At 33.6% G+C, this 12,486-nt stretch overlaps 1 long non-coding RNA gene across 1 annotated transcript in view; it reads left to right on the plus strand.

Moving 5' to 3' along the window:
• The window catches only part of LOC129940033 (uncharacterized), a 101,220-nt gene that overhangs the window by 22,065 nt on the left and 66,669 nt on the right, over positions 1-12,486 (plus strand). The window contains exon 2 of the long non-coding RNA XR_008780602.1: positions 275-2,415. This is a non-coding gene — a long non-coding RNA (uncharacterized LOC129940033). The remainder of the gene's footprint in view (positions 1-274; positions 2,416-12,486) is intronic.

Genomic DNA, 12,486 nt, shown 5'->3' on the forward strand with positions numbered 1-12,486 from the left:
AGTAAAAAAAAAATAATCATCATTGAAAAATTGTCAAAAAAATTTGATTTCGATTTATATTCTCACATAATGACCCGAAGACCATTTATTTTAAATCAAAATTTACTCCCTCAATGCCATTTTTCAAACCATCTTATGTCTGTATCTAGTATATAAAAATTTCATACCTAAAAAAAAGAACCTATAAAAAGCCTATATCTTGGTCCTTTGAAACTTATCCTTATAAACTTCAACACTGACAAACCACAAACTAATAATTTCATTTTCTTTCCAGATGACCGCAACTGAATGACCGTAACGTAGTTGAACCATACACAACCAACGTAAAGCAAAGCAAAGAGGAAAAAAAAGATAGAAATTTATACGACATTATATACGACAACAAGGCTGCTCTCACCCGCAAGGCAATAAGGACATTCACTAAAGAGCCAAATGCGAAAATAAACCACAGCTAGAGAACAACTACAACAAGAACGAAAGAAAAAAAAGAAAGTTAAATTACATCAAAAAATAAAAAAAAAAAACATAAAACGAAACAGGATTTGAAAGAAGGGTATCCTAATGATATATAGTAGGCTAGGGATTAACAAGAGCTTACACAAGACCAACAGCACCACAGCAACGCATTACGACAACGACGACGACTACAACAACTACTATCAACTACATCACTGCCGAGGCCGACCATCATCAACACCGGCAACAAAAAGAAGAAGAAAAACGCTTTCTAAAAAATAAATAACCTTCCTACCTAACATCATACTCCTTCAGCACTAAAAGCAAAGGACTAGAATCAAAAAAAAAGAAAAGAAAAACGGAAGCGATAATCAAGATTCAGGATATATTTGAGGAGAAAAAAGAAAGAAAGAGAAAGAGTAAAAATCCCGAATCCGATTAGGAAAGTACAATTTTTCTTCGTTTTTCTTCGATTTACCTCTCTTCTCATCTGCTTCTTCTTCCTTTTCTTCGTCAATCGGGGTAAAATATTTTTCTATTGGTTTTATCCTTCCTGCACAGTTTAACGTTTGTTTGTGGTCTTCTCAATTTTCCATAAGGATATACACAGGCGAGCTTTAGTAGTTCCACTTTTATTTTTACTTCTTTATTGTCAATAGCCATTCTCAACCCACTCGTCCTTTGGAAATACGTATATACAAACATATTTCTCATCTAAAAGAAGAACGACTACGACTAAAAACTGAAGGACTCTAGCTATACCACATCAGAAGAAGGAACGCAATTTAAAGAGAAATAAGGATATCGGTTGTTTAAGATCGTGACTATTAATATTTATGAGGTGCGCAGCAAAGCAATCTCTCTCAATAATATCAGGTTATTCTAGTGCAACATACTCTTCTCCTACTTCTCCTCCCACTCTCACCACCCCAACAAGGACCCTTATACTCTTCTACCATTGCTGTTAAAAAAAAATACTATAACAAAAAAATATCCTTCCCTACACCAACAAACAAAAATTGAAAAACGAAAAAGAAAAATTAACTCCATGCAGTGGAATAAATTCACAAGGATCCCCTACCACAGCAACAGCAACAGAAGTAGCAGCAGCCATAGTTGTGTACCATCAACATCACTAGCAGCAGCAGCAGTATCCTTTTCTGTCCTTTTTCCATGATAGTGTGTTGAAGTGCCATTTGCCATATAGAAAAAAGTGTAATTAAAAAATATAAGAGAAAATAAAAATAAAATAAAAAGAGTGCAATACAGTGCGGTGTTAGTAATGCAAAGCATTAGTAGCAGGTAATATCATTTTAGAGAAATAAATTTCAAAGATAAATATAAAAAAGTTAAAAAATAGAAAAAAAAATAAAATAAATCCTGTGTTGGTTGATGGTTGAAAAGAAATAAATAAAAGTATCTAGAGTGCAATATTATCTAGCGAACAACCAAAACCAACAACAGCAAAATAACGTCGGCCGCGACGCGCTACAACGACGAAGACGAGGACGACGCGACTACGGTAAAGTGTTAATGTGTTTAAGTAACATATGGAAGAGTTTACAGAATTCACACGGTGAATTATAGCACTTAAGGTTGCACTACGCATTATTCCACGCGTTATAACACACCACATACACTTTTACACACACAACACATACATCATACATATATTTATACATCTATACATCACCTTATAACCACCACCCCCTCAAAAACGAAGATCCAATATAGTATAAGCCAAAAACAAACCCCAAACCATCAGCCATCATCATTCACCGCTCCACGGTGCATTTTCAAAGGGATACACGAGGATATCAGCTACTACACGAAGAAGTGTGGCAGTGACAGCAGGCGGTGGAAAACATTTTAAACATCACAAAATGTTGTTACAAGGATTTTTAATCGGATTTACTTTGTTAATTCATGGATTTGGTGGAGGAGCACATGCTGAGGGTGGTAAGTACTTTTAGTGCTATATTACTTTTACATCATCAAAATGTTGAGAGAGAGTCCTTTAGATACATTTTGTTCGTCCTGTATCTTATTTTATTTTATTTTCGTTTTTTTTTCTATTTTTCAATTTATTCATTTTGATTCACAAAAATTCACATCAAATCAAAATGATTTAGGTTAGAAAACTAGAGAGACCCAAGGACCAAGGGTGGGTTGGGTGTGATTCAAAATTCCCTGAATATTTGAACATTTCTAAATGAGCTATAGAATAGGTTGTATACGATTGGCAGAGAAGCTCACAGTGGGGTTTTTATTTTATACTTTTTATCCTTGTGGATTAACTTTGGATGAAGGCAAAGAGGGTGGATGAACATACATACATACGCACATACAACTATATCCTCCTGATGTGATGTTGTTTTTCTTTTTGATTTTGTTCTGTGTTCTTTTTTTTTATTAATTCACGATTGGTTGTGTTGGGGGTGATTTTAAATTTGTAATCCCATGTCGGCTGGATTTGAATTGTGTATTAGATGTTGTAAAACATCATTGAGCCGATGGATTAAATTAAACGAAACGTTTCGAAACAAATCGAATTTTAAATCAAATGCTTTCAACATTTTGGGAGGTCATCAGTTAGAATATTTTATTGATTTATTTTTTAATATGTTTTTTTTTTTTGTACGAGAAGATGGCTTTTCAATAAAGATAACAATTTGTAAATTATTTTAACTTATTTCAAACTGTGATAAAACTAGTTACTCTAAAAGTTAGGTTCATGAATAAACTTTTTGACAAAGTAAAATAGTTAACTAATCACTTTTTTGACTGAACTTAAATGCATGATTGCATAAAATATATATAGTTGAATAGCATTATCTAAAATAAAAGCAAAGTACTATTGAACCTAAGCATATTCTGGGTTTTTTTCATTAAACCTTTTATCAATCATTTTACATTAGCGACCAACTAATGGAATAAGGACCTTTAAAAGAGTAGTTGAAACGCTTAGAACTGATTTGTGGATTTATTTTCCAAGAGAGCAGGCCTGATTATATTATAATATTTGTAAAGATTTGAACTTTTTTGAGATCACAGTTTTGTGGGATGAAAACAAAGTTGTGTTGTATGTTGAAAGAGATTCGTAAACATACGTTAGCAAGTCTTAAAGTTCTAAGCTCAACCCATAAATTATTAAGTGTAGAGTATCTAGTAAAAAAATCCAGAGCAGTTTTTTTTTAATAACGTAATGGAAGAACATTTACTTAAGGTATTGGAAGAAAAGGTGTTTAAGTGAGACTTTGAACGGGAAAATCGACCTGAAGTACTTTTACCAGCAAACCGAATTTCTCTCCTGGATTGAAAATCTTTGAGCTGAAGCAATGATGGGAGTTTTTCGGAGCAATTTATTTATATAACTAAAGATGGATAAAAAACAATTGAAGGGATTGGTGGAGGCCTGTACTCTTACTTACTTACTTAGGTCCTCAGACCTGTATGTTGGGAACCCTTTAGGGTCATAGGGCTTCTTCTATGCCTATTTACCATATGGTGCGGTTTCCGGAGATGTGTATCAGCACCCTCCAGCTCTTGCCTAGTGACGCTTATATCTTCTTGACTGTCCTGCAACATGTGCTTCTCGGTCGTATTCTTCTTCCTTCTTGTTTTAGCGAATTCCACTGGATTGATTTTCAAACGTATGTCCAATCCATTGCCACTTACGCCCTCGTATAATAAAGTCCATAGGTTCCTGGCCTGTCATTTTATGAACGTATGAACGAACTTATTGGATATTCGGTAAGGCCAAAAAATTCTTAGGATATTGTGAAGATATCTATTCACTATAAGGTTGGCAGCGTCCTTGTAATGACTGAAGTAACCTTTCAGGCGCATGGGACAGAAGCACAGATTCGACATTTGTGCGAAACACTCGTAGCTTTGTTCTTAAGCTGATAGAGTTATTCCTCCAAATTTTTGATAACATGCCGAAAGCCACTTGCTTTGCCGATGTGGCAGAAGACGTCTTGTTCAGTTCCGCCTTCGATGGAGACGATAATTCCAAGGTATTGAAAACTCAACACTGATCATTTTTGTTTTGCCGTAATTAATTTTCAGCCCCACGACTTCAGCGGCTCTCTTCACACTTGTTGTCATTTGTTGGATATCCATGATTCTATGAGAGAGTAAGCAATTATCGTCTGCGTAATCAAAGTGCTTTAAATAATATATCAAGGTCCATTGGATCCCTCCACTACCTGACTATCAAATCTCTGGACTTTGTCTCAAAAAACTCTATACCAGTTCATAACTACAAATCATCTCTGATGAAGATGATGGAACAACAGTTTAACATTCTACTTTTGCTGGGCGCCTGCCGGGCCATAGACACATTCTATGAAATTGTTTTGCCAGAAATAGTAGAGGACAACACATTCTACAACTTTGGCTAATACTGGCATACCAATCACTTCATTTAAAATATTGCTAATTCAAGACGCTATAAAGAAGACAATGTCACGAAAGACATCTGCTATAGCGCTCCAGGTGCTAGAGTTTGCAAGCAGATCACACATAAGCTCGATAATGGGGGTTATAACCGGGCACTGTCTTATAGGAAAGCATGCCACGTAGCTAAGCGTATTCTCAAATGACTTCTGCAGAAGCTGTATGGTTAAAGAAGAGGATAAAACAAGTCTTTTTTCTGTGTACATGCCCTGTTCTAGCTCAAAAATGGAAGACCTACTTAAAAGAATCTCTCTATAACGATCTAAACGATCTTAATCATATTAATATAATTAGTCTTTCACATTTCGTAAGGGACTCAAACTGGTTTCATTGAGATCAGAATAAAACAGCAAGATCCATGTGTTATCTTAACTAAACTGGGCCAAGTTAGTCCTACTTGTTACCGTACTATGTAGAACTATTCAAAGGCTTGAAAGCTTATTAATCTAACAGAAGGTTTTTGTATTCGAAGTACCAACCAAATCAGTTCTTAAAGTCATAAAGTTGATAATGTTCGGCGGCTTGTTTTTTTTCCGCACCTATAAATACCTGACAATGTTTCTTTCGTTATATTGTAGCCGTTTTTATCAGTGCTCAATTCAATAACATACATAGAAATTGTGTACAGTTCCCCAGAGATATAAAGCTTCCTTAAGTTTAACAGCTCATAAAATCTTCCATATTCCACCAAATGCATTGTATAACCTTCGATAGCAACTGTTTGGCCTAGCAACCCAAATTGAAGTATAATCGTGCTGCAATGAATCTTATTTGTCTTTATTTTTCAATCAATCCCGACGCATAAAATCGCTTTGAAATAACAGCAGATAATTCCTAACAGCGCAGACAGCTCTTCTTCCTTTTTTCACGGATTTCTCTATAGAACTATGCTTTCAATTCAACGTCTTCAAAACTTGTTCACCATCTTTGAAGCGGCTGAGCCAAATCACTGAGCGTTTTTTTCCAGTAAGAGCAGCATATGTGTAACTTTTTGAAGCTGTTTCCTTTTTGTAAATAAATAGGAAAAAATTGGGTGACGCAACAGTCCGTTGATAACTGGGCCTAGTGACTTACAACCCTCAACCATTCCTGTGTGCAGGTACTGATAATGTCAGGGATAGAGGAGACCTACAATTTTATGATAAACGGCTAATTTGAAAAATCACTTTTCATGACAAGAATTACTCTGGGAGGATTTGTCAATTCCTGGCAAGAGGCAGTACCCGTGAAAAAATCTTAAAATGGTACAGGCAGGGTTTGAACGAAGACCTCTGGCATGACAGTTCATAAACCATCGTGCCACGGGTACTACTCCATTTTGTAAATGTAAGATTGAAATAAATTCTTTTCGTAAAAAGCGATCACTATGCACAAAGTCAATAGAAATTACTTATGTGTCAGAACGCTAAAGATTAGTCCATGACATTTTAGATATGCCGCAATCGATGCTGGAGCCATCTGCACTTGAACTCATTTAAACACACGTTTAATGTTTAAGGTTATGTGTCAGCAAATAACAAAACATTGACCATCGCTTTTGCACAATGTTTAAACATTGACAACATAACTGCTTATTTGCTTTTAATTGCTGATTTGTCGTCATAAATTCATCAGTTACTCTTTTCAAAGTTCACGAACTCAAATAATTAACCTTCTGACATTTTTTTAAATGACAAAACTTTATTTTCAACGTTTTTAAACAATGAAATCAAATCTTATGTTAAAGGTAAGTCATTTCTATCGGTTTTTAAACATATCAATTGTCAAATTCTTAAAGATTTGTTACATTTATCAAAAAAACGTTATGACTAATTAAATTCTAGTAAACTTTTCGAAGACTCTTAAAAATCATTTCAACTGCCATATTCGTAAAATGTTGTATTAAAACATAAAATTGTCGTTGTTAAAAGAAAATTAAATTTAACCTCTTTAAATAGAAACAATTTTCAACAATAGATTCTTGCAGCCATGACATAACGTTTTAATAAAAATAATAAATTGATAACTAATCTCAAATATCCGAATAAAGTTAATGAGCTTTTTCTGGTAATAATAAAAACTTACGAATCATCTTTAACTTTTATATATCTTCTCCAATTACCTTTTGTTATTTTATTACCATCACTGATGGCCCCTTTTGTGCAACCCAAAACTTAAGAAATAAAGTCCAAAAATTGTGTCGTCTCCCTCGTAATCAAATTAAGTGGTTCCATTGTCACGCAAACTTTCAATTTCAATTAAAAACAAACAAAAAGAAATAACAAAACAACTTTAAATCTTGAGATAACCTCTTTAACTCAATCAAAAAGTTCACACGCAAAATTCATTGACCCTTTGTTCTTCACCATCTCTCTCTGTAAATATGCATGTCCACCATGACGTATAAATACTTAATATTTTTAAAGTCATTTGTGAAAAACAACAAAAACAAAAAAAAAACAACTTATTAATCCATGGGAATCTTTCTCCCTATATTCTCTAACACCTTTCCTCCTCGTTTCTTGGAAGAAAGAAAAATTCCAAAGTCAATTTTAGTTCAGGTCTGGTGATTCATTAAAACGTTCAACAACACAAAAAAACTATATGTCCGACAATGACTTCCTGTGATAATTTTAATGTTTTTTAAGGCTTAATCAAATCATTCCAAGTCTTGCATTCTAAAAAGGTATAGGAGCAGTCTTAATCCACACACACTAAAAAGACCGCATTCCACTTGCTTTTAAGTTCTTTCTTCTTCCAGCTGAAGCCATAAAAATGTATCTCACATCTCTTTACAAGTGAAAATCGCGTGCAAAAATCGCTTGATCACTCACTTATGGCGCTGCTGTTGCAAAGTAGATGAATAGCAGAATGCAACAGCAGTGCCGCCATCCAGTGGGAAAATTGGAACGATTTTTCACACGCGTTCTACATTTTCCTTTTGCACACAAAGCACAAAATACAAAACACAATAATGGCGCCCCGTGGGAGAAATAATAAAACAAAAATGCTAATTAATTCGATTCTCTTATATGATTATGGTACTACTCCACTTCTTTTTCTCCTTATTGCATGAACATGCATATGATGGCCATCGCAGAGCAAAGAGTGATGTGAAAATGGAAAATGGAGATATGGAGAAAACCAACTGAAAATGATTTTCTATTTTCTTCACAGTTGGCAGTTTTATTTTATTTCTTTTACTTTTTTTAATATCATTTCTTCTACTGGGAGTGTGTGACCCGCCCTGCCGCCCACTCTACATCCCTCCACCCCTCTTCACTCCTGTTGCTGTTTATCAAGCAATTTTAATGGGAATTTTCATTTTTTGAATCATCATCAACTCGAAAAACATATCGTTGGCCAGAAAGTTGGCGCTAGCATAGCTATAGAGAGCATCAGCATTAACAGTGACAGAGTGGAGCGTGGAGGTAGGAAAGAGGACATTTTGCGTCCGTCGCATAGTCAGCCATTTTTTTTATGGTCGGTACCTACTCGGCGTATTTTTCATCTGTTGAGTCGTCAGTTTTGCGTTTGTATCGTATTTATCGCACGTGTGATTGTTGAATGTTTCGGCTTGGCTCTTTGGGATGTCGTAGAATTTGTGTGCATGGAAGTGGAATTCTAAAAATATCCGGCCCAGTGACTTGCGTTTTGTTTTTCATTTAATCGCAATCCGTGCAGCACAGAATGCCGCGCGCCGTGGCGCTATATGCCGGTCCACCCGTCACATGTTATTTTGTGTGTAAGTTTATGATAAAAATGCATTAAACTTTTTAATAGGTTCAAACAAATTATTTTACTCATTTGTGTACTGCGGCAGCAAGTTTGCACTGCACACATTCACCATGAACTGGAAAATAGTTAATTTGTAGAAATTTGCTACTTTTTTGAGTTTTCGTTTTATTTTTTTCAAGAGGGAACTTTTCAAATTAAAACAAAATTTATAACAGCTTATTATTTTCAATATTTAATTCGTGATATTGTTTAAATTTGTTGCAATTTATTCACAAACATAATAAAAGCACAGGCGTCTCTATCAATCAATTTAAATGTTTTTAAAGAGCAGGTGATAAATCCATAGAAACAAATACAACATTTTTAAGATTGAATTATTTTGGAAAAATATTTAAATTTGTGATTTGTAAGAAACAACTTTGTATATATATTTTTTATATTTCTCAAAAAGGGTTTTGATTGCCCTTAAAAATTTTAAAGTTGTAAAAATTTAAGAGCATTAAGAGCAAGGAAAGAATTCAAAATAAGATAGCAGTGCACATTGATATCAAATTTTTGAATATTAAAATGGGAAAAGAAAACATAGTTGAACAAATCAAACGACATTCTTGAAGTGCGGCTGGAAATAAAGGACCCCTCATGGCTTACCTGATAAACAATCCTGGAAGTGAGTGTACTGAAGCTAAATTGTTGGTGGAGGGAAGGGGGAATGCAACAGGCTATGTTTATATGTAATATGTTTCCTTTTTTAAGCTGTTAAATTTTGTCAGCGTTTCAAGCATTGTGCTACACCAGTTATATAGTTAAACATTTTTTGGCACAACTTTATATAAGAAAATATTTTATTTGGGTCTGGCTGTAATTCGTCCAAAGCTTCAGTATACACTGCCTTTCAATACATTAGGTTCACACTATTTCCAATAAAGAGCTATTTTTTTTTTTTTTTCAAAATAGTTTTGCATAAATATTTTGTCGGTGAATTTTCACAGCATGTATAGAATATCTCCTTAATTATTTATAAGAAGGAGTTAAACTAAAATTAACGTTGAGTTTGAAACGTTTCCTGCAATGTATTCAAATAAATTGCCGTTTTGATCGGTCAATAGTATATGTTCATCTGTATTCATTGGGAAAATATAGAGAAAATGAGGGAAAAATTACAACACAACAATTCTTTTTAAAGCTATCCAATTTTGTATTCATTTAGTAATCAGTCGACACTCCTGTATTTTGCATGGAATCATGCATTTTTTTAAAATAATTTAAAGAAATTTTTGTCCAAGGTTGTTTAATTTCTGTTGTTAGTGATTTTGTGTCTTCAAATTGTTGCCCAGACTTGTAGACTTCACCGACGAGCCATCCCTAAACATTCTCAATAATATTTTTTCTGGTGAGTAGGGAAGCTATTCCAAAAATTCAACATTCCAACATTGTGTTGGTTTATCCAGGCTTTTACAACTCTGGTGGTATGGATGAGGGCGTTATCCTGCTAAAAAGTCCATTTTATGGGTCCAAACATTTCACTGAATTTCGGCAAAAGCTCTTTCAAGAATGCTTTTGTATGAATTTGTCGTCAATCGTGATGATGGAAATTCCAGCTCAAGTTCCAAAATTCGATATTGCACCCCAATCCATAACACCACCTTCACGTCTAAGATTACGCTGCAAAAATAATTTTTCTTTTCGTGGTAATAATAATTAAATCCGTCTGGGCCATAGAGATTAAATATGTTTTATCCGTAAAAACGACTAACTCCCACTCCTTTTTCCATGTGGCGCCTTCCTTATTTGTGGGTTTAGTGGAAACTTCTTCTTCAGTTTCATGCGATTGATGTTTGGGGCACTCCTATTCACTCTCTTAACCGTGGAAATGCTTGCTGTTGTTCCAGATGATGTCTTTCTTTGAGAAGCTGACTGACAATGGATCGAGCAATCAATCTCCTTTCAGTTGACTTAACTTTAGGGCGTCCTTTCATATACTTCCCATAGTTTTCTTTATTTTTCAAAAAATTACTTACAACATTTTGCGATCGTCCCATTTCCTCTTAAAATTGCATTTTGAATAATTTAACTTCACTTTGTAAAAATGTCACCACTGATCTTTAAAAATTCTGAACCATAACTAACTTTAAAGCAGATGAACCTATTCTATTGACCGATGGGAAATGCTCTTTTTTTAATTACGTTTCATGGTGTGCTCGCAATTTACCGTTAGGACATATTTTAATTTGTCTCTTTCTTGCAAATAGATCGATAATGAGACATGATTTTAGAATACAAAAGAAAAAAGCTTATTGCAAAACCTTTTTCGGGAGAAAAAAGCCTTTTCTCTTGTAAAAGCTACGAACCTATTTTATTGGCCAGCAGTGTAATTCGAATATCTAGATGGGTGACCCAAAAACAAATTTAAATCTCTTGAATAGAATTCAAAAAGAGAGCTTAAAAAATGATAGGCGAAAGAACTATAACCGAAACATTTAAGATCCCTAGAGCAGCGCCGCAATGTTTTGATACCTTTCGATATTTTTACAAACAATGTTCTGTCGAATGAGCTAGTTGAAGTTTGAAGTTCAACCCTCAAACACTTCCAGGAACGCTTATCAGCTTAACTTTAATCTCAATTTCAGGCGTAATATATAGAAAAGAGATTTATTCTTAAACCTAACATGAAGAATCTGGAATTACCTGTGGCTAACTCAGTACTTTAAGAACAATGTGCACCAATATCTGCTCCTTAATACTTCTCTATTTTGCAATGCTCCTACTGTGTTTAAATATAAACATACAAAGGGTATTTTTAATCCCATGAACTGGGTTATTATTGAAAAAAAAAAATAATTCAGAAACAAAAAGAGCAATATCTTGACTTTTTGAACCTATGAAACAAAAAGAGCAATATCTTGAATTTTTGAACCTATGACGATAACTTTTCATTAATGGCCTTTAGAACTTCTATTTGATTTTTTGTTCGTAAAAATCCAAATTGTCTAATCTTTGTAAATTTGTTAAACTTCATCAAAATGCTATTTCCTTCAAAGATTTCCAAGACCTATCCCCTTTAGTAATAAGGACTTTTTGTTAAGTTTTTATGACTTTACAATTAATACAAATTAAATTCTACAAAACGTTAACAACAATATTTTGCTTTTGAAAAAAATAAGTCTTAAGCCAATTTGTGTTTTCTGTTGTGAAACTATTTATGTCCGAAATCAATTTTTAACAAAAATAGGAATATGTCCGTTGGATTTTTGAACAAAATTACGCAGATCTTAAAAAATATTACTTCGGTGCAAAAAATTATACCTAAAGTGATCCCATACATTAAATGTTGAAGTTTTTCAAACTGAAAAATTAGATCAAAAGTAGTATTGTACGTTCAAAAGTAACCATCGTAAAAATGGAGCAACAATAACAACAAGTTTTAGTGTTTTTAAACTTTTAACGACCTAACTGCATTTTCATACAAACCACAATATCAATACTTAATGCCCTATAATTAAAGCAGTAAATAATAAATACTACGTCATAATCGTTTTCTGGTATTTATTGGCCTTTAAAAACTTTACTCTTTTCTTACATATTTCAGGAAATCTATTTATGGCTAAACATTTTCAAATTTAAAAAAATAAATAAATCCAAGGTTTCTCCGAATGAAAAAAAAATTAAATAATCCTTAATTCTCTCAAAATTAATAATTACTAAAAAGTCATAAAATAATGGTACTTGAAATCCACCCTCCACCTTATATGACTTTATTGCAGATTTCTGTATGAATTATTATTTGCATAAAACTTTCTACCACCCTTAATCCTTTATTTATTATTTGAACACTTCTGGCATAAATTTTTAATG

This window comes from Eupeodes corollae, chromosome 1 (genome assembly GCF_945859685.1).
Source record: "Eupeodes corollae chromosome 1, idEupCoro1.1, whole genome shotgun sequence".
Classification (NCBI taxonomy): Eukaryota; Metazoa; Arthropoda; class Insecta; order Diptera; family Syrphidae; genus Eupeodes; species Eupeodes corollae.